The sequence below is a fragment of the Oryx dammah genome, unplaced genomic scaffold (assembly GCF_014754425.2).
Source record: "Oryx dammah isolate SB20612 unplaced genomic scaffold, SCBI_Odam_1.1 HiC_scaffold_11232, whole genome shotgun sequence".
Lineage (NCBI taxonomy): Eukaryota > Metazoa > Chordata > Mammalia > Artiodactyla > Bovidae > Oryx > Oryx dammah.
Genome location: NW_024080625.1, coordinates 5,957,292 through 5,982,134, shown reverse-complemented (window position 1 = coordinate 5,982,134; position 24,843 = coordinate 5,957,292). Strand labels below are relative to the sequence as shown.

The following is a 24,843-nucleotide window of genomic DNA, read 5'->3' as shown; positions in this document are numbered from 1 at the left end:
TGTTTGAAAAAAGAAATATAATTAACTCATTACTTTATATTGGATGCTGTGTATGTGTGTGTGTTAGTCACTCAGTAGTGTCCAACTTTTTGCAACCCCATGGACTGTAGCCCACCAGGCTCCTCTGTCCATGGAATTCTCTAGGCAAGAATACTGGACTGGGTATCTATTCCTTTCTCCAGGGAATCTTCCTGACCCAGGGTTGAACCCAGGTTTCCTGCATTACAGGTGGATTGTTTACCATCCGCACCACCAGGGAAGCCAATATTGGATGCCACTAAGGGACAGAGATGTGGAATACATGTGAGAAAATGAATTCTTCTTGAAAGAGGGCTTATAGACTGGATGACCACCTAAGATTCCTTAAGCTATGGGTTTCTATGATATCTGTTTGAAGACGTGTGAGGCGGTTTGCATATCATTAAGAATGCTATCTCTAGTATAGGGATAATTTAGTAATGCTAATTTACTAATTAATATACTAATGGTGGTATTTCAAGTGCTGTGGATTAAAAAAAAATAAGGAGAATGAAAAGCAAAGCACAAAAGGATCTGCTTTAGCTCTATGGCATTTATGATGTATTATGGTCCTTGTTTGATACATGACTGTAATAAAGCATTGCCATTCAATTAGAGTAAGTTAAGTTTAAAATTAATATTGTGCCTGGGTTTGATTCCATTTAAAGGGCTGGAGAAAGGAAAAAGGGTTTTGAACCATTCACTGTGCATTAGCTCCAATGACAGACTATAAATCATAGTAAGTCATGGGCCTCTGCCCAGTTGTGATTGCTGTGTGGTCCATGTCAATGTCAAACTTTAAAAATGTGCACCTCAGTTAGAACGGCATGCATTTAGTAATTGGACAGAAGTAAGTGGAATGAATAGGAGGTTAAAATCTGGCCCTTTGGAAATGCTTTGACACTTTACCCAGGAGCCTGCATTTATTAATAGTAATGGTTTCTAAATTTTTATTTTGGCCAGCTTGCTGATTATATAGAAAGCCCTAGAAGAGTGATGAAGGAAATGCATTAGTAAAAAGTATTAAAAATTATCTTTGACATCTCTTGCACAAGGAGCAAGATCAGATGGTTGATGAAAGAGCATAATTCAATCAATAGGAACATCCATTTTAGATTTTTTCTTTCTTGTTCGATATTTAATTCTTCCCATTCGTGTCATGAAGACACATCAAGAATTCCATTATTACTAAGAAAATTCATCCTGTGGGCAGACATTTTGAGCTTTGAATTTTGAACTTTCTCAAAATTCACTTATTAGCAATTAATGAACAGAAGAAATTAAAGAAATAAAATACACACGTGTAAGTTTATGTATATAGTATATACTCAATTGAAAAGAAAAGCTTTGAGAAGGAATTAAAATTTCAAAATTCCTACTGTGTCAGAGATTCTTTTAGACAGTAACTAACTTGTAAACAACTAACAAGTATTATTTGCTTGAGAATATATGACATTGTTTAATATTTATATACCATCACATTTTTATATTAGTTTTATGATATCATCAAGATTAGTTAATTAACTAGTTATGTTATTGCCATGATGATCAGCTCTTTTTTGGTGGAGGATGATAAGAAAAAAATACATTATTCAGGCATTGACATCAGGCATTGGATTCACTACATCACTATAGCTTGTTGTTTCTGCGTCTGCAATGTGGTAAGCAGTGTAAAGGAACAGCATTTGCCTATTATATACATACCTATCGCACGAAAACAAATATTACACAATCATATACCAGCCTTTTAATGAGAGTCTGATCCTGAAGCATCAATATATTTATTTGCTTTATTCAGTTTAATATTTTTCTGGCATTTTGTATATGGAATCTTCAAGTCAGACAATTCCTTGGCAACAACGTTGAGAAAAAATAAGCCAACTCATCCAATGATGAGGACTGGGAAGTCATCTTGCATAAAATTTGCATCAAAGATGCTTTTGAATGAGGGATGAGTGATCTACAGATAGAAATTTGATGGGACAACATGGAAATAAGTAGGAACATGAGATGAGAGATAGAAATTATTTATTAGAAATAGAGTGGAATGGAGGTTGGATAGTGAGTATATGTCAGTACAGGAGTAGAAATGAGAATTTAAAATGGGCTCTTAGATTCAAAGGAAAGTTGAAGAAAAGCAGCTCTGGGGATGATGAGGAAAGAGAGAAGAAAGGACTCAGTCCCACAGTTCCCACTTAATTCCAGTGTAAGTTTTAATTCCCATGACTCAAAGATGGCTTCTAGATCTTCACTAGCAGCCCTACTGGAATTATGTAGACCAGAAATAATCTGGAATAGGTCAAAGTGAGTTTTTATGATGCTTGGGGACAGTTCAGATATGCATCCATAATGAATTTTGAAATAAAGAATATAAGCTATCCCTCCTGAGAGTTCATATTTAAATCATCTTTAGAATAAAATTTCCGTAGGTCAGCAAGTTCTACAATAACCTGATTGGATATTAATGTATTTGAAAATATAATGTTCATTGGCTAGCCTTGCAAACATAGAAAAAGGTGAGTTGAGTTCATTCAGCCCACAAATCTAGATTGAATGCCTACCAGACACCAGACACAGGACATAGTGATGGACAAGAAGACAGTGACCCTACCCCCACATAGCACTTATAGTCACTGAAGTCACTGTTGGAATGACGTGGCTGACCTTGTCCAGGAGAGAGGGTGTCAGTGATAACCCTTTTCCATTGCCCAGAGCATGTCTCCTTTGAAGACAGAAGCAGCAGGTACTTTTGTTTTTTATTACTAAAGAACTGAATTATCTAACTGATGTTGCTTGAGTTCATATTAACCATACAGGTTTCTGGTCATAATTTTGTTTCCCAGATGTGTCTGCTGATTGGGAAAGAATATACTAGTTGAACAAATATGAGGACTTTGGTCCTTGTGACATTTATATTTCCCTTTTGAGATATGGACATTAGCATTCTCTGTATTATTAATATATTATAATATATAGTAACCCCTTTGGGATGATGCCCTTCTTAGACTGCTGCCAAAATCAGGTTGTTGAGTCTTAGAGGCTGGGGTCTAGACCGTATACTATCATCAGTCTCTTGGTCTCTTGAGAAATAGCCAGATTGGCTATTTGGTGACATCCAATATTTCTGGTTAGCTATTCTTGTTCGCTCTTAACACTTCTGGAAGGAATTGGTCTTGTTCAGTTTCTTCAAATAACATACAGCATGGGTTTGAGAAATATTACTTTTAAATTAGTCATGGAATAGATAAGCTCTTCTTTTCTTGCTTCTTAGTGATTCCCTGTGTCATTCCTTGATCTCATCTTATCCCAGGCATTTCCTGCCTCAGCTATGGCTGGCAAAGGGCCATCCCATCATCTTATGTGTGTTTCTGTTGTTCACGGATCAGAGTGGTCTCATGATGTGTTAATTTGCTTTATTTTGTTTCCGGTCCATTTGCCTAGAAATCTGCTGTTATTTGGTTATAGGCAAAGCCAACCTCAGACTATATATTTAAAAAAGACAGAAAAGAAAACCTGAAATTACCTGCCCTTTTTTAAGGAGATTGTAAGTAGAGCAGCAACTAATTATCCTTTAACAAAATGTCTTGTCTTGGTATCAGCATTTTTCTTTCCTTCTTATTTTTTAGAACTTTCCAGCACAAAATACTTAAATAGATTTGTGCCTGATGACTATATCTATTTTTACCATTGTCCTGAGCAGATCTCAATGATATTTTTCTTTTATTAACCTAAATGTTATTATAGTTCACAGTGGACTTGGTTGAAGAGATTACTATTAGCACTGTACTTTTTTCATCCAAATTTGAAATGGGAACATGAATACTTTTCTTTTATGGTATATGTCCTGGGGTATTTGTTTAATTATTTGTCATTACTTAGGTTTGTGAAAAACACTGACATAACAGGATGTTTAAAAATTTTTTAAACATTTTATTTTGATTTTTTTTTCACCATAAAATATGGTGAACCTGATAAATATAGAGAGACTCTAGCTGAAGCCTGGAAGGACACATGAGTTTGGTGTAATCCTGGCTTAGAACTCCATACAACACAGTTTTGAAATTTAGAGGTCAGAATTTCAGGGTCAGATGCTATTGGTGGAGACAAAGAAACTGAATATTAGTTTGCCATATGTATATGGAACAGAACTTTGAAAAAGTCCACCAAGAAAAACTGGTATCAGTAGAAAGGCTAAAATGAACCTAGAAACGGTTGCAAATTGGGAGCAGAGGAAGTATGTGGCCATGAGATGAGGGCCGTGAGATGAGATGACACTGCATTAAGAGGAATGCAAGTTACAGACTGTAGGAGAACATTGGAATGTAGACTGTAGAGGCTTTCAGCAAGTGTTTAATACTATATTAAAATTTGAAAGATTCTTTTTGAGCACAGCAGTCAGGCATAGCAGGACTCCAAAATTAGCGACAGAGTTTAGCTCAATACGTTTATCCTCTATAATGGGCCAGACACAGTGCTGGGTACTTTCATATTATATGGTGTACTGAAAATAATGCTGAAGCTAAAAACTTAAAACATGGGTTATTTCATACCTCATAAACATGCCAGATGGGAATCACTAGCATTCTATTACCTGCTAATATATGGAGTAATGATATATAGTGACCAGTAAAATGAAGATCATGGCATCCAGTCCCATCACGTCATGGGAAATAGATGGGGAAACAGTGGAAACAGTTTCAGGCTTTATTTTGGGGGGCTTCAAAATCACTGCAGATGGTGACTGCAGCCATGAAATTAGAAGATGCTTACTCCTTGGAAGAAAAGTTATGACTAACCTAGATAGCATATTCAAAAGCAGAGACATTACTTTACCGACTAAGGTCCGTCTAGTCAAGGCCATGGTTTTTCCTGTGGTCATGTATGAATGTCAGAGTTGGACTGTGAAGAAGGCTGAGCACTGAAGAATTGACGCTTTTGAACTGTGGTGTTGGAGAAGACTCTTGAGAGTCCCTCAGACTGCAAGGAGATCCAACCAGTCCATTCTGAAGGAGATCAGCCCTGGGATTTCTTTGGAAGGAATGATGCTAAAGCTGAAACTCCAGTACTTTGGCCACCTCATGTGAAGAGTTGACTCATTGGAAAAGACTCTGATGCTGGGAGGGATTGGGGGCAGGAGGAGAAAGGGATGACAGGGGATGAGATGGCTGGATGGCATGACTGACTCGATGGACATGAGTCTGAGTGAACTCCGGGAGTTGGGGATGGACAGGGAGGCCTGGCATGCTGTGATGCATGGGGTCGCAAAGAGTCGGACACGACTGAGCGACTGAAGTGAACTGAACTGAACTGAACTGAGTGTTGGACTGCAAGGAGATCCAACCAGTCCATCCTAAAAGATACCAGTCCTGGGTGTTCATTGGAAGGACTGATGCTGAGGCTGAAACTCCAATACTTTGGCCACCTCATGTGAAAAGTTGACTCATTGGAAAAGACCCTGATGCTGGGAGGGATTGAGGGCAGGAGGAGAAGGGGATGACAGAGGATGAGATGGCTGGATGGCACCACCGACTTGATGCACATGAGTTTGGGTGAACTCCGGGAGTTGGTGATGGGAGGCCTGGCGTGCTGTGATTTACGGGGTCGCAAACAGTTGGACACAACTGAGCGACTGAACCGAGTGTTAGAACTGAGATTTATTCTTTGTATTTGTAGCACTGGTCATTGTTTTCTGCATGGGCAGTGCTAGCTGGAGTTTGGAATATATAAAAATATCTAAACATGCCAAGACAAATAAATTCCGTTTAAATATCCTAATCATCTCAGATTTATTGCACATATTAATGCTTAGATACAGCATATTGTAGCAGTGTTTAGTGCCAGTTCATTCTATTTTTAGCTAAGGCTCACTCATTGCCAAGTTCTGATGTGTTTTCATCCATAAAAACGTAATGCTTGATGATACTTTGCTCATGTTTTGCTTCTTTTCTTCAACCTGTAACTTTTCCCAGAGCAAAACTCCTCTGACCCTTCAGTTTCCCTCAGATTTCCTCACCATCACCGTAAGACTCCCAGATTGGATAGTTTCATCTCTATGTCCTTCTGACTCAGCCCACTGCGGTTTGTTTGCTGCTCCCACTGCTCAGAACAAGCAGCCCCTATGGTCACCAGAGCAACCCGCCAAGCGCAGGTCCTGGAGCTTCTTGGCAGCCTCTGTGCCACTCTTCCCATTCTCTTCCAGCTTCTTTGACTGCTTGCTCTCAGTCTCTTTCACGAGCTCTCCTCCCTCTATCCGTTAATGGCCCTTGAATGTGGGTTCACATCTTCCATTTCTATAGCATTTGCCTTGATTTGGGACTCATCACCTCTCACCTAGTGTGTTTCAAGAAACACTGAAAGTCCTAATCATTGGGCACAAACTTCTCCCACCAACTCCAGATCAGACTACAACGGTGGCCAGAATAGTCACCCCTTAAGACAAGCCTAATTCTCCACTCTATCAAAACATACATTGCCCAATGAATAAAACAAAAGTCCTCACCAAGGCACACATAAGCCCTCTTAGGGGGAGGATAGGCACTCTATCAGATCTAATCCCTTGAATCTATTTGTCACTTCCACTGTATAGTCGTAAGGGATTTGATTTAGGTCATACCTGAAAGGTCTAGTGGTTTTCCCTACTTCAATTTAAGTCTGAATTTTACGATGAGTTCACGATCTGAGCCACAGTCAGCTCCCCCAGTCTTGTTTTTGCTGGCTGTAGAGAAATTCTCCATCCTTGGCTGCAATAGGTATGTCTAGTTAAAGCTATGGTTTTTCCAGTAGTCATGTATGTTTGTAAGAATTGGACTATAAATAAAGTTGAGTGCTAAAGAATTGATGCTTCTGAACTGTGGTGTTGGAGAAGATGCTTGAGAGTCCCTTGGATTGCGAGGAGATCAAAACTGTCAATCCTGATGCTGGGAAAGATTGAAGGCAGGAGGATAAGGGGACAATAGAGGATGAGATGGTTGGATGGCCTCACCCACTCAATAGACATGAGTTTGAGCAAGCTCTGGGAGTTGGTGATGGACAGGGAAGCCTGGCATGCTACAGTCCATGGGATTGCAAAGAGTCAGACAGGACTGAGCAACTTTATTGAGCTGAACTAAAGGCACACAAGCCTCCTGAGTCAGGCTTCCCTTCTCCATCCCTGCCTCATGTCTCTTCTCTCTCCTCTCTGACAGAGGCTGACACCTCTGAACTCCTGATCCTGCCTATGTACCTGTCCACTTACCAGTCTGAGTCTCCAGTAGCTTTAATCTTTTTACACCCTATTCCGCATTGATAACAGTAAGAGTAACTGCAATGTCTGTATTAAGAGGAGACTGTGATGGCCCAAGGAAATGTGGCCTGTGTAGCTGGTGAATTTCCTCCAAGCGCAATACAATGATCTGTACATGTTCATTGTGGCTCCTGTTTTTAGATCACTCTGAGGTGGGCTTGAAGGGATTGGCAGAGGATGCTCAGGAAACCAATAAAGATAATTAAAAGCTTAGAAATTAGAACCATGAAAAATAGGTAGAAGAATAATTATTCAGCCAAGAGAAGAAAAAGCCTAAGGGGAGATATAAGAGTGAAAAATTATTTCCTAGAGGATAAACTGAGACCATCCTCCATTAATATTGAGAAGAAAACACAGCAAAACATGTAGGATTTATATTTGCCATAGGAAATTTATATTTCCCAGATAAGGGATTGGCTATGTAGAATTGTTTATTCATGAAACTCCCCAAATTTGTTTATCTATAGATCTAAAAAGATATATTTACTTCCATCTAACCAGTTTAGGTATAATGTGGCCTGCATGCAAAGAAGTAACTTAGGGATCTTGTAGAGTCCCTTTTCTCTCAGTAAGTCTGTCTCTTTTTGCCCCTATTCATCTCTCTGAATGTCTCTCTTTGGCTTTCTGTCTCTCTACCTCTCTATTTCTATTTCTTGTCTGTTTTTCTATCTCTTTGTTCTCTCCTCATTTTCTCCCTACCTGCCAATATCTCTGTCCCGTCCTCCAGCCCCAATATGCAGTATAAGCAAATGTTTTTCAGAAATAGTCCAAACACTACTATTCTACTCTTCTTATCTCAAATTCATTGTGTTTTTTTGGTTGGCATTACAGTATTTGGGGTTAGAGGAAAATTTGTATTTCTGTAATGAGTTGAGGGGTAAAGAATCTGCCTGCCAAGCAGGTGATGAGGGTCTGATTCCTGGGTCAGGAAGACCCCCTGAAGAAGGAAATAGCAAGTGACTCTGGTATTCTTGCCTGGAGAATCCCACAGATAGAGGAGCCTGGCAGGCTACAGTCCACAGGGTCGCAAAAGAGTCATACACGACTTAGCAACTAAACAATAGCAGCAATGAGTTGAGGACAGAAAACCTTTATGACCACTTTCTTTGAAACTTTCTGTTGCCACTTTTTTTGATAAAAGTTCTATGATTACTTTCTCTGAGATCTTCTTTTTCCTGCCATATAGTTACTTCTTTTAGCAAACTTCATATGTTTTCCTTTTGAGAAGATTTTTTTCTACAAGTTTTGAACAGAGCATTTGACCAGAGAAGTTCCTGTATTGCCTGATATTGGAAGTCCAAGGGAAGGGGTATTAATCATAGAACTGATCTGAGAAACATAGATCCCTGCTTACCTTTGGCCAAGGGTTTTGCAGGTCCTGTTTCTAACCTCTGGGATTTCATAGATTGTAGCTGTTACAATATCTTTCTACTTATGTGTGGATGTCCCTTCTTTCTTTTATTGATGCTTGTGGCATTCTTCTTTGTCTTTCAGTAATGTCACCTCATATTTATTCCCTATGATTTTTTTTTCTATTCTTCTCTTTCCTTTTTTAGTTTTCAGCCTTTGGGACAGATTTCCCCTTATCTTTTTATGAGATTGACTCTTCATGGATACAACCTCCACTAGAATCCTATCACTTGGCAGACCAATGGATCTCAGCACCTAGTGCTAGAATCCACAGGGCAATGAGGTGACAGATATTAATGCTCATGTTATTTGTGAGAGTCACATGGCTGAATTGATACAACCATTTTTCTTTTGTCCTGAGCCGAGACAGTATTTCATCCTTGACTTTTTAAAAAAATCTGGTGTTTACCAGATTTTAGAAGTTAAAAGGTAGTTTAATTTTTTTTCCCAAACTAATTCATGTCATAGTTGAAGAGAACAATCTAGTGTCCAACATCACGGGTACATTGTGACCCAGCAAACCCCAGAACTTGAGCTTTGTAATATAAACTATAGGAAGAAGAGTGAAATTGACACTGCTCTTGAAGTGTAGAAGAGAAGAAATTAAGACAAGAGAAGGGATCGGTTGTCACTGTATGCCAGATGTGGAGCTGCCAGTGTATGAATAACCACTCTGGACTACTATTTCAACAGGTGCTACCAAATGTTAGCTGCCCTAGAATGGTTATTGGGAACTGAGTGTGAATAATGTTGCTGTAAGGTAAAATTATTAGTTAGTAATATTACCTGTAACTGCAAGTCAAGTCACTTAAATTATAGCTTTGGGTTCCCGCCCTCCATTTCTCTCTTCCTTTACTTTTAAAAGTTATTTTGAGCACACACAATAAGTTTAATCAAAATTATATTACTTAAATGTTTTCAATTAAGTAGTGTTTAGGTTGCATTTTTCATGTGTGTGTCACAAACATTTACTGAGCCAGTATCATTTGCTAGACGTTACTAAAGCACCTTATCTATTTATTCATTTAAACCCCACAAAGGCCCTATGATTTGTATTATCTTCATTTTAAATGTATGAAAGCAGACACAATTTTCTAAGAGGGTGAATTACTTGCTTTAGGTCAGACATGACTATTATTGACAGAGACTAAGATTTTTGGAAACTGGACTCCAGTTTTCTTTCTGTTATACCTTCAGTTCAGTTCAGTCCAGTCGCTCATTCGTGTTCGACTCTTTGTGACCCCATGGACTGCAGCACGCCAAGCCTCCCTGTCCATCACCAACTCCCAGAGTTTACTCAAACTCACGTCCATTGAGTTGGTGATGCCATCCAGCCATCTCATCCTCTGTCGGCCCCTTTTCCTCCTGCCCCTAATCCCTCCCAGCATTAAGATCTTTTCCAATGAGTCAGTTCTTCACATCAGGTGGCCAAAGTTTTGGAGTTTCAGCTTCAGCATCAGTCCTTCCAATGAATATTCAGGACTGATCTCCTTTAGGATGGACTGGTTGGATCTCCTTCCCATCCAAGGGACTCTCAAGGGCCTTCTCCAACACCACAGTTCAAAAGCATCAATTCTTTGGCACTCAGCTTTCTTTATAGTCCAACTCTCACATCCATACATGACTACTGGAAAAATCGTAGCTTTGACTAGATGGACCTTGGTTGGCAAAGTGATGTCTCTACTTTTTAATATGCTGTCTAGGTTTGTCATAACTTTTCTTTCAAGGAGCAAGTGTCTTTTAATTTCATGGCTGCAGTCACCATCTGCAGTATTTTGGAGCCCCCCAAAATAAACTCTGTCACTGTTTCCCCATCTATTTGCCATGGAGTGATAGGACTGGATGCCATGGTCTTAGTTTTCTGGATGTTGAGTTTTAAGCCAACTTTTTCACTCTCCTCTTTCACTTTCATCAAGAGGCTCTTTAGTTCTTTTTCGCTTTCTGTCATAAGTGGGTTAGCTGTTCCCATTTGTCTGTTGTATTGAATGACAATTATATATTGTTATAATATTGAGTAACAATTATAGAATATATATCTGGAAAATACAATGGAAATAAGGAAAATTTCTTCTCTTATTTATATAATCCAAATTAATACTTGACATGAAATTAATAATTGACAGAGTGATATTGAGTATTTTGTTTGAGGAATAAAAGATGTGTTCCAATTATAGATAGAATATTTCCTTTATCAGATTTCAAGACTGTTTAGTCCCATTCATAGAAAAGTAGACTTTCTTTTGTAAAACAGAGCTTATACAGTATTTTACTTATTATGCTATATCCCTTTTCTCTTTTTTAAGCTATTTTACTACTAGCATTGCACTGATAAGTTATCTTCCTTAGATGGCAGTCAGAATGAATGATTACTTGTCTACCTCTCAATAATGTATAATAAATTTATGATGGTATAATAAAACACTAACAACAGCAGACAAACCACATTTAATGAATATATTTTAGGAGTCAGATAAGAAACAAACTTTCTCCTGTTACTAAGGGATAGTAAGATGTAGGGTGAGAATTTGAATATAGGTTTGCATGCCTCCAGAGCTCAGAGTATTAACAGCTAACAACAAAATAAGGAAACAAGTAATTTTAGGAAATAACGAATTTTTTTTAATTTAATTCAAAAAATACTAGAAATTCAAGAACTCTTTGGACATCTGCTCAATCCACATATTTTCTTTGAAAAGACATTAATATTAAAATGAACTTTTATAGAACAGTCTTATTTTCTTTGTGAACAGATGGCCAGAATTATATCTATGAAACATTTTTTTTTTCATATTCTGGAGACACGATATGCAGTGGTTGTGGCATAGAGCTTATGAGAGTTCTCATTTCCTACACTGAACCAATTTAATAACATGACAAAAAATCATTAGTGTCTGACCTGACTTCTAGGGGCCAAATAGGCCTTTCAGTATTTGTTTATTTGAGTCTATAACTTTATTTATTTTTCATTCTGACACTTCATACTAAAATAAGTAAGATCTTCTCAACAGTTTAAAATGGACAAAAATCTTCATTCACAGATGTGTTTGTTGAACTGTGATCAGTGCATTCACCAGGTAGAATTTAAAAGGAATAGTTGATCCTTTCTTTTTATTTGTTTCACTAATCACTTTTGCCAAAGGGGACATATTATTTAGTTGTTTCTATTTTAAAGAAAAATGGCAACTTCCTCTTCCATATTTCCTTCTTCTTTCTCTGCATAATGGCAGTCAGGAATGAAGCAGTTGCTAGTGCTTGCAGATGAGCCTCTATGCAAACTGCAGTACTTTGTGGCAAGATAAAACTCATAGAGAGCTCATCTCTGCATGTTGGACTGTTTTTTTTTAGCAATGTATTAGATGCATGCAATAACTCACAGGTACTAAGTCCAGTACAACTCTTGAATAGTTGAGCATATGCCTAAATCAGGTCTTGAATCTGCTTGACCAAAGAAACCATTCTCACATCCACTTCTGGTTCACTCAGCAGCCTCTGAAAGTAATTTATTCTGAGCTTTGTTTCCCCTCTAGTCAGTAAGGCTAGTCATACTTACGACATACCTCCATCACAGTATTCTGAGATTAATAAAAGTGTGTCCACTGAGCATGATGGATGCTGAAAAGTCACTGCCTGAGTAGTACTAGTAGATGGTGTCAAGGGTAGAGGTGGGAACACTTTCAGCCCTTCTAAGTATTATGCAATAAAGCAAACACTATTATTTGCTATTAAATGCTGCTTCTCCCAGATTCCTACATGGAGACTTGTGGCCATGCTAGTTTTGGTTTTTGTAAAAAAAGAATCTGAAACAAGCCATGCATAAAACATCTCTCTAGCCTTCAACTCACTGTAGGATTTTCTTTTTATTTTTTATTTTCTTTTATTTTTTTTTTTTAGGATTTTCTTTTTAAAACTTTGTTCTGAATGAATTTTCAGAAAAATAAAAAGAATCACATATTTTCTTACCTTTTAGAGCTGGGTGTGTGAACTGTTTCATTGGGATTCATGAGTAATGTTGCACGTGTGCCACCCACTCCTCTTTTGCAGACATAGCGGACATTGCAAATCCCTTAAAATCCACCACTACCTGAGTGAAGCAGAACCTCAGACTTCTGCATAACTCCGTGCTATGATCAGTCTGTCAGACTTGGGGATGAATCAGAACCTTTGTCATTCCTCATCATATTAATGGGATTTTTTAAACTAAAGTCGTGTAACTTTTTTTTGGTGTCAGATGAACTAAATCTCAGATGTACATGTCCCCCTTCCAGTTTTGTTCTGTGACATTGGGTTATTTCTATAATTTTTAAGTCTGGGTGTACTTCTAATACAATATTCTTTATATTCTTCACATTCTTTCTGATTGGTCGCCTCATTCATTTACTCATTAAGTAACATTTGTTGACCCACTGCCACATCTGAGTTAGTGCCTCTGCAGTAAAGCAACTTAGAGAAAAAACGTCATGTACAAAAATAGCCATGATACAGGATAACATGAGTTCTGATTCACTTCCCTCCATTAGAAACACAATTGTGTGTCTCTTCTTAAGCGTATGAGGCCTAATTATCAGTGTGTTGTTCTGTCCCTTTATAGCCAGGCTTTTGGAATTAAAGTGAATGCCTGTACTCATGGTCTTCTTTTAATTTCTTCCTAAATGTGATCAAACTCACTATATTCTAATATTTGCCTCTACTCAACCAATGGCATATTTCTGTGAGGTCAACAATGATCTGGATGTTAAATGTAACAGTTATATTTCAACTCTTAATTTTTCACCTCGCTTAAGTATTTCATACTGTCAATTATTTTCTCTTTTTAAAATTTCTTATTTTGTTCCATTTTCTTGAATTTGTTGTTATATTTCATTGTATTTAGTCAGTCACTCAGTCACGTCTGACTCTTTGTGACCCCATTGACTGTAGCCTGCCAGGCTCCTCTGTCCATGGGGATTCTCCAGGCAGGAATACTGGAGTGGGTTGCCATGCCCTCCTCTAAGGGATCTTCTCAACCCAGAGATCGGACCCAGGTCTCCCACATTGCAGGTGGATTCTCTACCATCTGAGCCACTAGGGAAGCCCAGGAATAGTGGAGTGGGTAGCCTCTCTCTCCTCCAGGGGAACTTCCTGACCCAGGAATTTAACTGGGGTCTTCTGCATTGCAGGCAGATTCTTTACCAGCTGAGCTACCCAGGAAACTCTATATTTCATTAGTATACTCCAAAGTTTTTCTGTCTCTGGACCGATTCTATTTCTGGGTCAGTCATCTCTTTAGGCAGCCTGGATTATTTTTCCCTTTCCAATTGTTTTGAGGTTGATATTCTTGGGATTCTCACCTCAGTTCCTCTTTCTTTTCTTTATGGAATTTTACCCACTTTTATAACTGTAAAGAACAAACTGTACCTCTAACCTAAGTGCTCTTACATCCTTCTCTGCATTTCAGTACAGACTTATATATTCAGCTACCTATTTTGCATGTCTCCAGTGTTCCACAGGAAGATAAATCTCAGCTTTTCCAATACTGAGTGTATCTCCTTTTTCACATGTGCTTCCTTTTTATTTTCTAATTTGATGAATGGCACCACTGCCTACTCAGTTGCTGAAGCAGAAATACAAAAGTTTCTCTTAAGTTCATCCTTTCTCTTAGTATCCTCATCCTGCAGATGAGGAAACTGTAGGTTCTTGTTCCTTGTTAGCTTTGACTGTGTCTCTACCTCCTCCTCCCTGTTGCTGGTTCCTTAGTCAGGCCTGTCTTTCAACTAACTTGTTTTGGCAGTCTCCTGACTAGTCAAATTTCACCTCATTGTGGCCTTATCAATCAACTCTCCATGCTGCTGCCAGCTTAGTATCAATAGAATACAAATTGACATCTGATATACAAGCCTCGGATCAGTGAAAGCCCCCTTTACATTCAGGATTAAATGTAAAACAATTCTTTCTTCAGGATCTAGTTGCTGCCTGCATTTCCATCTTCATCAGTCATCACTCTGATCCTCTATGAAGTAGCCCTTGGTTTGGGCTTCAGTTTCCTAGCACTTTGAATCCCTTGAATGCATCATGATCTTTCTTGCCTAGTTATTCTTGCACCTGAAATTCCCCCTGTTCCTCTTGGCTTCCTTAAATTGACTCATACATTAAATTTCAATTCTGATGCCATTTCTACATTAAAACCTTCCTTGAGTTATAGCTTATTTTTTTTTAATTATAGCACTTTCTGCTTAGCATTGCAATTGTCCTCTCTAATCTTTAGTTGTCTATCTCAGTGCCTTTTACTATTCATAACACATGAGTTGAATCAATTGAACCATAATTGGTTCTGTCCCCAATATCTATCCACTCTGTCCCAGGGCTTCTGGACATACCCTTGACAGAGTTCCTCTGCCTAGGTTTGCTGGAGCATTGGCTCGTGGCAAACAATATGCAATATCTGATCCTGAAGTCACTAGGAGTTTGAGACAAAACCGGGCTGTTTTGCTTTTTATTAGTGAGAGAGAGAAAGATAAAAGAACTATGAAATAACTTCCCACTTAATTTAAAGCATCATTTTAATGTCATCTATATTAGGGATGCAAATCTTTTATCTTTGTGGTCTGTCATTACTCTTCACTTTACCATGAAAAATGTCAGAATGATACTGTTTGACTTAAGTACTTCCTGCTTCTTCAAGTCAAGAGATCTTATAAGTAAAATGTCTTACTATATCTTTGCATTATACATTTATTGGGGTGTATTGATTATCAGTTGTCTTCTTTATAAGCATTGTGTAATTTATTTTTATAAATTATTATCTATCTAGTTATCTATCATCTCTGCCACATTTTTTTTACCCACATCTTAATATTTTTTATTTAGAAAATATGTATAAAATATATTGGAAGGAAATTGTAATAGTTGTGAATAATGCAATGTCAGATCATATCTTCCTTCCAATCTTTAATGCTTTTTTGTTTTAATAGTGAACCTTTTCTTACCTTTATGATTAAAAAAAAACAAGAAGAAAATCAACAAAATAAAGGGAACGTATATATATGAAAAGTAATAACATTTTATATTCAGGCCAATCCCTTTCTCAGAGAACAATGACCCACATTCCTTTTTTAAGACTTACTTAACCAACAAAAGGTTATTAAGTGCCTTAACCAAGGGGAAAAGTGCTATGATTTAGAAGACAGAAAACCTAACTCTGCTTTCAGTCTCCATCCGTCTGGCCAATGTCCTCCGCCTCTGACTCAGAGTCCTGCCTTCAGACGTGGGGTGAGCAGTTTCTAACCAGCATCAGGGGCCTGGGGGTGGGCAATGCTTTAGAAGGTAGAAGAGGACAAGGAAGACAAACCGATAGTGGAGCTTTATTTCAAGAGATGGGCAAGAGTTGACTGCTGAAAAGATAAAGGAAGCTATTTCAGGCATAGGGAACAGCCTTGTGCAAAATCTCACAGAACTAGAAAAGCAAGATGGAGTCAGTTTGGCTGAAGATTACTATGCATATGAGCTGGAGAAAACTAGAAAGATTGTTTGCCACATAATTTTGTTATTCCATAAATTTTGGTAGGTATTGATGAAAGGAAAATACTTTTTCTTTTCTTGGAACTTAATTTTTTAATTTGAAGGATAATTTATTTACAGAATTTTGTGGTTTTTCTGTCATACATCAAAATCAGCTATAGATACACCCATGTCCCCTCCCTCCTGAATCTCTCTCCCATCTCCCTTCCCATCCCACCCTTCTAGATTGTCACAGAGCCCCTGTTGAGTTCCATGAGTCATACAGCAAATTCCCATTGGCTATCTGTTTTACATATGGTATTGTAAATTTCCATCTTACTCTCTCCATACATCTCACCGTCTCCCTCCTCCCCTCCCCCCATGTCCATAAGTCTCTTCTCTAGTCTGTTTCTCCATTGCTGCCCTGAAAATAAAGTCATCAGTACCATCTTTCTAGATTCCATATATATACACCAGTGTATGATATTTATATTACTCTTTCTGACTTCAGTCTGTATAACAGGCTCTAGGTTCGTCCACCTCTTTAGAACCAATTCAAATGTGTTCCTTTTAATGGATGAGTAGTATTTCATTGGGAGAAGGCAATGGCAACCCACCCTAGTACTCTTGCCTGGAAAACCCCATGGACGGAGGAGCCTAGTATGCTGCAGTCCATGGGGCCAGGAAGAGCCGGAAATGATTTTTCACTTTCATGCATTGGAGAAGGAAATGGCAACCCCCTCCAGTGTTCTTGCCTGGAGAATCCCAGGAACAGTGGAACCTGGTGGGCTGCCATCTATGGGGTTGCACAGAGTCGGACACGACTGGAGCAACTTAGCAGCAGCAGCAGTGTTTCATTGTATATATGTATTGCAGCTTCTTTATCCATTCGTCTGTTCATGGATATATAGGTTGCTTAAATGTTTTCAGTTCAGTTCAGTCACTCAGTCGTGTCCAACTTTTGTGACCCCATGAATTGCAGCACACCAGGCCTCCCTGTCCAACTCCCGGAGTTCACTCACTCACGTCCAAGTTGGTGATGCTATCCAGCCATCTCATCCTCTGTTGTCCCCTTTTCCTCCAAATCCCACCCAGCATCAGGTCTTTTCTTATGAGTCAACTCTTCACATGAGGTGGCCAAAGTACTGGAGTTTCAACTTTAGCATCATTCCTTCCAAAGAACACCCAAGACTCATCTCCTTCAGAATGGACTGGTTGGATCTCCTTGCAGTCCAAGGGATTCTCAAGAGTCTTCTCCAACACCACAGTTCAAAAGCATCAATTCTACGGCACTCAGCTTTCTTCACAGTCCAACTCTCACATTCATACATGACCACAGGAAAAACCATAGCCTTGATTAGACAGACCTTTGTTGGCAAAGTAATGTCTCTGCTTTTGAATATGCTATCAAGGTTGGTCATAACTTTTCTTCCAAGGAGTAAGCATCTTTTAATTTCATGGCTGCAATCACCATCTGCAGTGATTTTGGAGCCCAAAAATATAAAGTCTGACACTGTTTCCACTGTTTCCCCATCTATTTGTCATGGAGTGATGGGACCAGATGCCATGATCTTTGCTTTCTGAGTGTTGAGTCCCAAACCAACTCTTTCACTCTTCTCTTTCACTTTCATCAAGAGGCTTTTTAGTTCCTCTTCACTTTCTGCCATAAGGATGGTGTCATCTGCATATCTGAGGTTATTGACATTTCTCCCGGCAGTCTTGATTCCAGCTTGTGCTAATTCCAGCCCAGCGTTTCTCATGATGTACTCTGCATAGAAGTTAAATAAGCAGGGTGACAATATACAGCCTTGATGTACTCCTTTTCCTATTTGGAACCAGTCTGTTGTTCCATGTCCAGTTCTAACTGTTGCTTCCTGACCTGCATACAGGTTTCTCAAGAGGCAGATCAGGTGGTCTGGTAGTCCCATCTCTTTCAGAATTTCCACAGTTTCTTGTGATCCACACAGTCAAAGGCTTTGGCATAGTCAATAAAGCAGAAATAGATATTTTTCGGGAACTCTCTTGCTTTTTCCATGATCCAATGGATGTTGGCAATTTGATCTCTGGTTCCTCTGCCTTTTCTTTTTTTTTTTTAATTTTATTTTTTATTTTTTAAATTTATTTTTTATTTTACTTTACAATTCTGTATTGGTTTTGCCATACATTGACATGAATCCACCACGGGTGTACATGCGTTCCCAAACATGAACCCCCCTCCCACACCCCTCCCCACAACATCTCTCTGGGTCATCCCCGCGTACCAGCCCCAAGCGTGCCATATCCTGCATCGGACATAGACTGGCAATTCGATTCTTACATGATATTATACATGTTTCAATGCCATTCTCCCAAATCATCTCACCCTCTCCCTCTCCCACTGAGTCCAAAAGTCCGTTATACACATCTGTGTCTTTTTTGTTGTCCTGCATACAGGGTCATCATTGCCATCTTTCTAAATTCCATATATATGTGTTAGTATACTATATTGGTGTTTTTCTTTCTGGCTTACTTCACTCTGTATAATCGGCTCCAGTTTCATCCATCTTATTAGGACTGATTCAAATGTATTCTTTTTAATGGCTGAGTAATACTCCATTGTGTATATGTACCACAGCTTCCTTATCCATTCATCTGCTGATCAGGACTACTATTCAACATAGTTCTGGAAGTTTTAGCCACAGCAATCCTCTGCCTTTTCTAAAACCAGCTTGAACATCTGAAGTTCCTTGTTTTAGCTATTGTATATAGTGCTGTAATGAATTTTGGGGTACATGTGTCTTTTTCAATTTTGGTTGCCTCAGGGTATATGGTAATTTTGTTCCTGATTTTTTAAGAAATCTACGTACTGTCTTCCATAGTGGCTGTATCAGTTTACATTCCCACTAGCACTGAAAGAGGGTTCACTTTTCTCCATGCTCTCTCCAGCATTTACTATTTGTAGACTTTTTGATGATGGATGGCCATTCTGACTGGTGTGAGGTGGTAGTCATTGTAGTTGTGATTTGCATTTCTCTAATAATGAGCAATGTTGAGCATCTTTTCATGTGTTTTTTAGCCATCTGTATGTCTTCTTTGGAGAAATGTCTGTTTAGGTCTTTTTCCCACTTTTTGATTGGGTTGTTTGTTTTTCTGGTATTGAGTTCTATGAGCTGCTTGTATATTTTGGAAATTAATTCTTTGTCAGTTGTTTCCTTTGCTATTATTTTCTCCAATTACAAGGGTTGTATTTTCACCATTTGTAGTTCCCTTTGCTTTTTAAAAGCTTTTAAGTTTAAACAGGTCCCACTTGTTTATTTTTGTTTTATTTCCATTACTCTAGGAGATGGGTCATAGGAGATCCTGCTTTGATTTATGTCATCGAGTGTTCTGCCTATGTTTTCCTCTGTTTCTGCTCTTACATTTAGGTCTTTAATCCATTTTTGAGTTTATCTTTGTGTATGGCATTAGGCAGTGTTCTAATTTCATTCTTTTGCACATAACTGTCCAGTTTTCCCAGCACCACTTATTGAAGAATCTGTCTTTGCCCTATTGTATATTCTTGCCTCCTTTGTCAAAAAACCCACAGGTGCATGGGTTTATCTCTGGACTTTCTATCCTGTTCCATTGATTTATATTTCTGTCTTTGTGCCAGTACCATATTGTCTTTGTGACTGTAGCTTTGTAATATAGTCTGAAGTCAAGAAGGTTGATTCCTCCAGCTCCATTCTTCTCTCTCAAGACTACTTTGGCTATTTGGGGTCTTTTGTATTTCCAGATGAATTGTGAATTTTTTTGTTCTAGTTCTATGAAAAACGCCATTGGTAATTTGATAGGGATTGCACTGAATCTGTAGACTGCATTTGGTAGTATAGTCATTTTCACAATATTGATTCTTCCTACTCAGGCACATGGAATATTTCTCCATCTGCTTATGTCATCTTTAATTTCTTTCATCAGTGTCTTATAATTTTCTGTATACAGTTCTGTAGTCTACTTGCTGCTGCTGCTGCTGCTGCTGCTGCTGCTGCTTCTGTGTCGCTTCAGTCATGTCCGACTCTGTGCGACCCCAGAGATGGCAGCCCACCAGGCTCTCCCGTCCCTGGGATTCTCCAGGCAAGAACACTGGAGTGGGTTGCCATTTCCTTCTCCACTGCATGAAAGTGAAAAGTGAAAGGGAAGTCACTCAGTTGTGTCTGACTCTTAGCGACCCCATGGACTGTAGCCTACCAGGCTCCTCCTCCCATGGGGTTTTCCAGGCAAGAGTACTAGAGTGGGGTTCCATCGCCTCAGGTAGGCTTATTCCTAGATATTTTATTATTTTCATTAAAAAGGTGAATGGGATTGAGTCCTTAATTACTCTTTCTTTTTTTTCATTATTAGTATATAGGTATGCATGTGATTTCTGTGTATTGACCTTATATCTTATGACTGCTGAATTCAATGATTAGCTCTTAGTAATTTTCTGATAGTATCTTTAGGATTTTCTATGTATACTATCATAAGATAGTTGGATGGTATCACTGACTCAATGGACATGAGTTTGAGCAAGATCTGAGTTTTGGTGATGGACAGGGAAGCCTGGTATGCTGCAGTCTAGGGGATTGCAAAGAGTCAGACACAACTGAGTGACTGAACTGAACTGATCATGTCATCTGCAGACAGTGAGAGTTTTACTTCTTCTTTTCCAATCTGGATTCCTTTTATTTCTTTTTTTTTTTTTTCTGTCTCTAATTGCTATAGTTAGGACCTTTAAAAATATGTTGAATAATAGTGGTGAAGAGTGGACATCCTTGTCTTGATCCTGATCTTAGATTGAATGCTTTTAGTTTTTAACCATTGAGAATAATGTTTGCTGTGTCCTTATCATACATGGCCTTTACTATGTTGAGATAGGTTCCTTCTATGCCCATTTTTTGAAGCGTTTTTTTTTTTATCATAAATGGTGCTGAATTTTGTCAAAGGCTTTTTATCCTTCTATTGAGATGATCATATGGTTTTTATCTTTCAAGTTGTTAATATGGTGTATCACATTGATTGATTTGTGGATATTGAAGAATGCTTGCATCCCTGGAATAAACCCTACTTGATCATGGTGTATGAGCTTTTTAATGTGCTGTTGAATTCTGTTTGGTAGAATTTTTTTTGAGGATTTTTGCATTTATGTTCATCAGTGATGCTGCTGCTGCTAAGTCGCGTCAGTTGTGTCCAACTCTCTGCGACCCCATAGATGGCAGCCCACCAGGCCCTCCTGTCCCTGGGATTCTCCAGGCAAGAACACTGGAGTGGGCTGCCATTTCCTTCTCCAATGCATGAAAGTGAAAAGTGAAAGTGAAGTCACTCAGTTGTGTCCGACTCTTTGAGACCCCCATGGACTGCAGCCTACCAGGCTCCTCCGTCCACGGGATTTTCCAGGCAAGAGTACTGGAGTGGGGTGCCATTGCCTTCTCCGTGATATTGGCCAGTAATTTTCTTTTTTGTGTGTTGTCTTTGTCTGGTTTTGGTGTCAGGGTGATTGTGGTCTTGTAGAAGAAGTTTGGAAGTGTTCTGCAATTTTCTGGAAGAGTTTCAGAAAAATTGGCATTAGCTCTTCTCTAAATGTTTGATAGAATTCTCCTCTGAAGCTCTCTGGGGTTTTGTTTTACGGGAGGCTTTTGATCACAGTTTCAATTTCAGTGTTTATAATTGGGTTCTTCATAATTTCTATTTCTTCTAGGTTCAGTCTTGGGAGGTTGAACTTTTCTAAGAATCTATCCATTTTCTCTAGGTTGTCCATTTTATTAGCATTTAGTTGCTCATAATATTTTCTTATGATCTTTTGTATTTCTGTGTTGTCTGTTATAAACTCTCCTTTTTTATTTCTAATTTTGTTGATTTGATTTTTCTCCCTTTTTTTCTTCTTGATGAGTCTGGCTAAAAGAGAAGGGAGGGAAAAGCAAAAAGGAGGGGGTGGAAAAGAGGATAACGAGAAAGAGTAAAGGAAAAATAGAAAAGCAAAGAAAAATAGACATATGTGAAAAAGATTTATATATATTCAGGAACAGCTACTGTGAGTAAAGAACTAGAAGAAAAGCAGTTGAATATATCAAAACACAATCAGAAAAATCAGCAAAAAAAGGGTGAAAAAGAAATCTTAAAATGAAATTTTTTTTAAACAAAAAAAAACAAAGAGGAAAACTCTATAGCATCACAAAAGGCTAATATGAAGATAGAAATGTATATGGGGAATAAGCAGTGTGATTTACAAGAAAGAAAAAAAGGTTCTCAAGGTCTTAGGTCTTCTTGCTTGTGGAGTCTGCCCCCAGGGATGGGGGTGGGTTAGGGTTCTGTGATGTTTTCCTGGTTGGGCGAGCTTGTGCCTGTGCTTGGGTGATGGAGCTGGATCTCGCCTCTCTGAAGGGCAGTGTCCAGTGGTAGGTTTTGGGGTGTCTGTGGGTTCAGTGTGCCTCTGGGCAGTCCTTCTGGCTTTGGCAGTGTTAGACACATCTACTTCTGCAGCTGCTTCAAAGTGGCCCTCTCGGCATGTCTTCACTGCTGCCAGCCCCCTACTTATCCCTGGAATCATTGGCAGAGTTTCTGTTCCCTCATCCTGCGCTTTGCTCCTGGCTGGAGCTTGCTAGGTAGGGTCTTGTGTGGCTCTTTTCTTGTCTCCCCGACCATGCCCTCTGCATCATGGAGACTTGTGTGGGCTTCCCTCAGCCCTTGAGCTTGCCCTCTGGGTCGCAGGTCTTGTGTGCACTTGCCTTGGTCCCCTGAGCCCTCCCTCTGTGTCCCGAGGCTAATGTGCACTTGTCTCAGGCTCACCGGACTGCCCTCTGCACCTCACAATTTGTGTGCACTGCAGAGGTTTGTATGCCACCCCTCTCTCGGCATGCTGGCCTGCCCTCTGTGCTGCGAGGGTTGTGTGTGCTGAAGAAGTTTATATGCCTCCCCACTCTTGGCACCACAGGCTGCAGGGCTTCTATGGGCTTCCCCTCACTCCCCGAGCCTACCATCTGGTTGGGTCCACAGTCTGTGAGCTGTTCATGAGCTGAAAAGTGCAGCTTTTCTTTTTTTTCTGCCCTCTAAGTCCCTACTTTGCCTGGTTTTCTAAGACTCCACAGTTCCCCCTTGGGCCCACCTGCAAGGGAGTTTCCCAGTGCACAGGAACTCCTCCAGCTTCAGGACTCCCTCCTTCCCTCGAGGCACAAGGTCCCATCCAGGATTTCTCCATCTTTTCCCTTTATGTGTCTCCATCCTCTTTCCTACCTCATTTCGGGGAGCTTAACCCGCCCCCCTGGGAGGCCTGGGGTCTTCTGCTGTCACCTAGAAGTTGCTTTGTAGTAGTTGTTCGATATCTTGATGAGTGTTTGATGTATTTGTGGGGAGGCTGGTGATCTCCCTGTTCAGCCATCTTCTTCTGTCTTCTACTTTTTCTTTCTTAGTTAGCTCTAAGTAAGTATATCATATGCAGTATATCATTTTATGCAAAAAATCATTTTGTTAAAATTAATATGCATTGAATTTTTTCTTCAGCCTTTGTTTTCCAGGTATTAGTACTATTTTTTAAAATAATTTTTATTGGAGTAAGTATTTTTGTCTGGAAGAATCTCATGAACAGAGCAGCCTGACAGTCTGCAGTCCATGGGGTTGGAAAGATTCAGACATGACTTAGCAACCAAGCATGCATCCGTGGTTGCTTTAAGTGTAAAATAGATAATTAATCAGAACCTTTCCACTTCTTTAAACTTATCAAAGTTTATTTGTATAACCCCCTTTGGACGAATCTCATTATATTTTTGTTTTATCACAAGTAGTTTCATTTTTGTCTATGGTTTTAAAGCACAATTCTTGCATTTTATTTTTCCCATTTTCAGGCATCATTGGGGGATATAAAGCAGCCATTAGTAGAATGACTGTCACATTTCTAAAGAACCTAAAATAGTATTAAACTTCTCATCTTGACTCATAATTCATGTTTGTCCCATAGTTAATCTTATTGGAAAAGTAACTGCAAAGTGAATGAGAGCAGTTATGCGGCTATTTTATATATATATGAGAGGGTGTGGCTATATTAATTTCTTTCACTCTACTTTGAATGTAGTGGTACCAGGCACATCCCCTCATGATCATAGCTTATTTCAACCAGAAGGTTTCTACTTTAAATAAATTCTGGTTTTGTTAATCATCAAAGGTAAAACCATGTCATCATATGCTGTGTGCTTTTAAATCAGTGATTCTGAAGCAGATTGTTCTTTGATATTTCTATCATTTTTTCATGAGCTGGCATCAGGAACTTTGGCAGCTAAAAGAATTCAAGCACTCTGAGCAGAGTTTAGATGTCTCCTGATGGTGGGATGGTCACGGTTATTCTGAATGAGATTGGTGAGCACTCAGTCAATGAATAAATGAGGGCCTTGTTTGAAGTCAGGAGGCTGTAAATGTTTCCTTTTCATAAGCTCCAGCTCTGATCATTTTTCATCTGTCCAAGTGTCCTTAAATGTGTCATTTGGTGCTTATAACTCTTAGGGAGCTTACAATTTTTAGAATATAATCTGCTTTACAGGGTCCTTTGTAGTGACCCCCAAGAACCTTTGTAGATCAATGTGGTCTTGATGCTTGCCCGAAATTGCCTTCCAGACCACCAGGGGTAGTGTAAAGAGGCCTTAGCTACAGTGGTGGTTTCCAAGTCTGGCTGAATGTTA

General features: G+C 39.1%; 1 protein-coding gene and 1 long non-coding RNA gene across 2 annotated transcripts in view; one reads left to right on the top strand and one right to left on the bottom strand.

Moving 5' to 3' along the window:
- LOC120861260 (transmembrane protein 117) overlaps window positions 1-24,843 on the top strand; it is a 584,735-nt gene that overhangs the window by 246,755 nt on the left and 313,137 nt on the right. The window lies entirely within an intron of this gene.
- On the bottom strand, window positions 20,592-20,839 carry LOC120861262. The gene is made up of 2 exons (XR_005720514.1): window positions 20,803-20,839; window positions 20,592-20,655 (listed from the first exon to the last, which is right to left on the bottom strand). It is a non-coding gene; the product is annotated as an uncharacterized LOC120861262 (long non-coding RNA).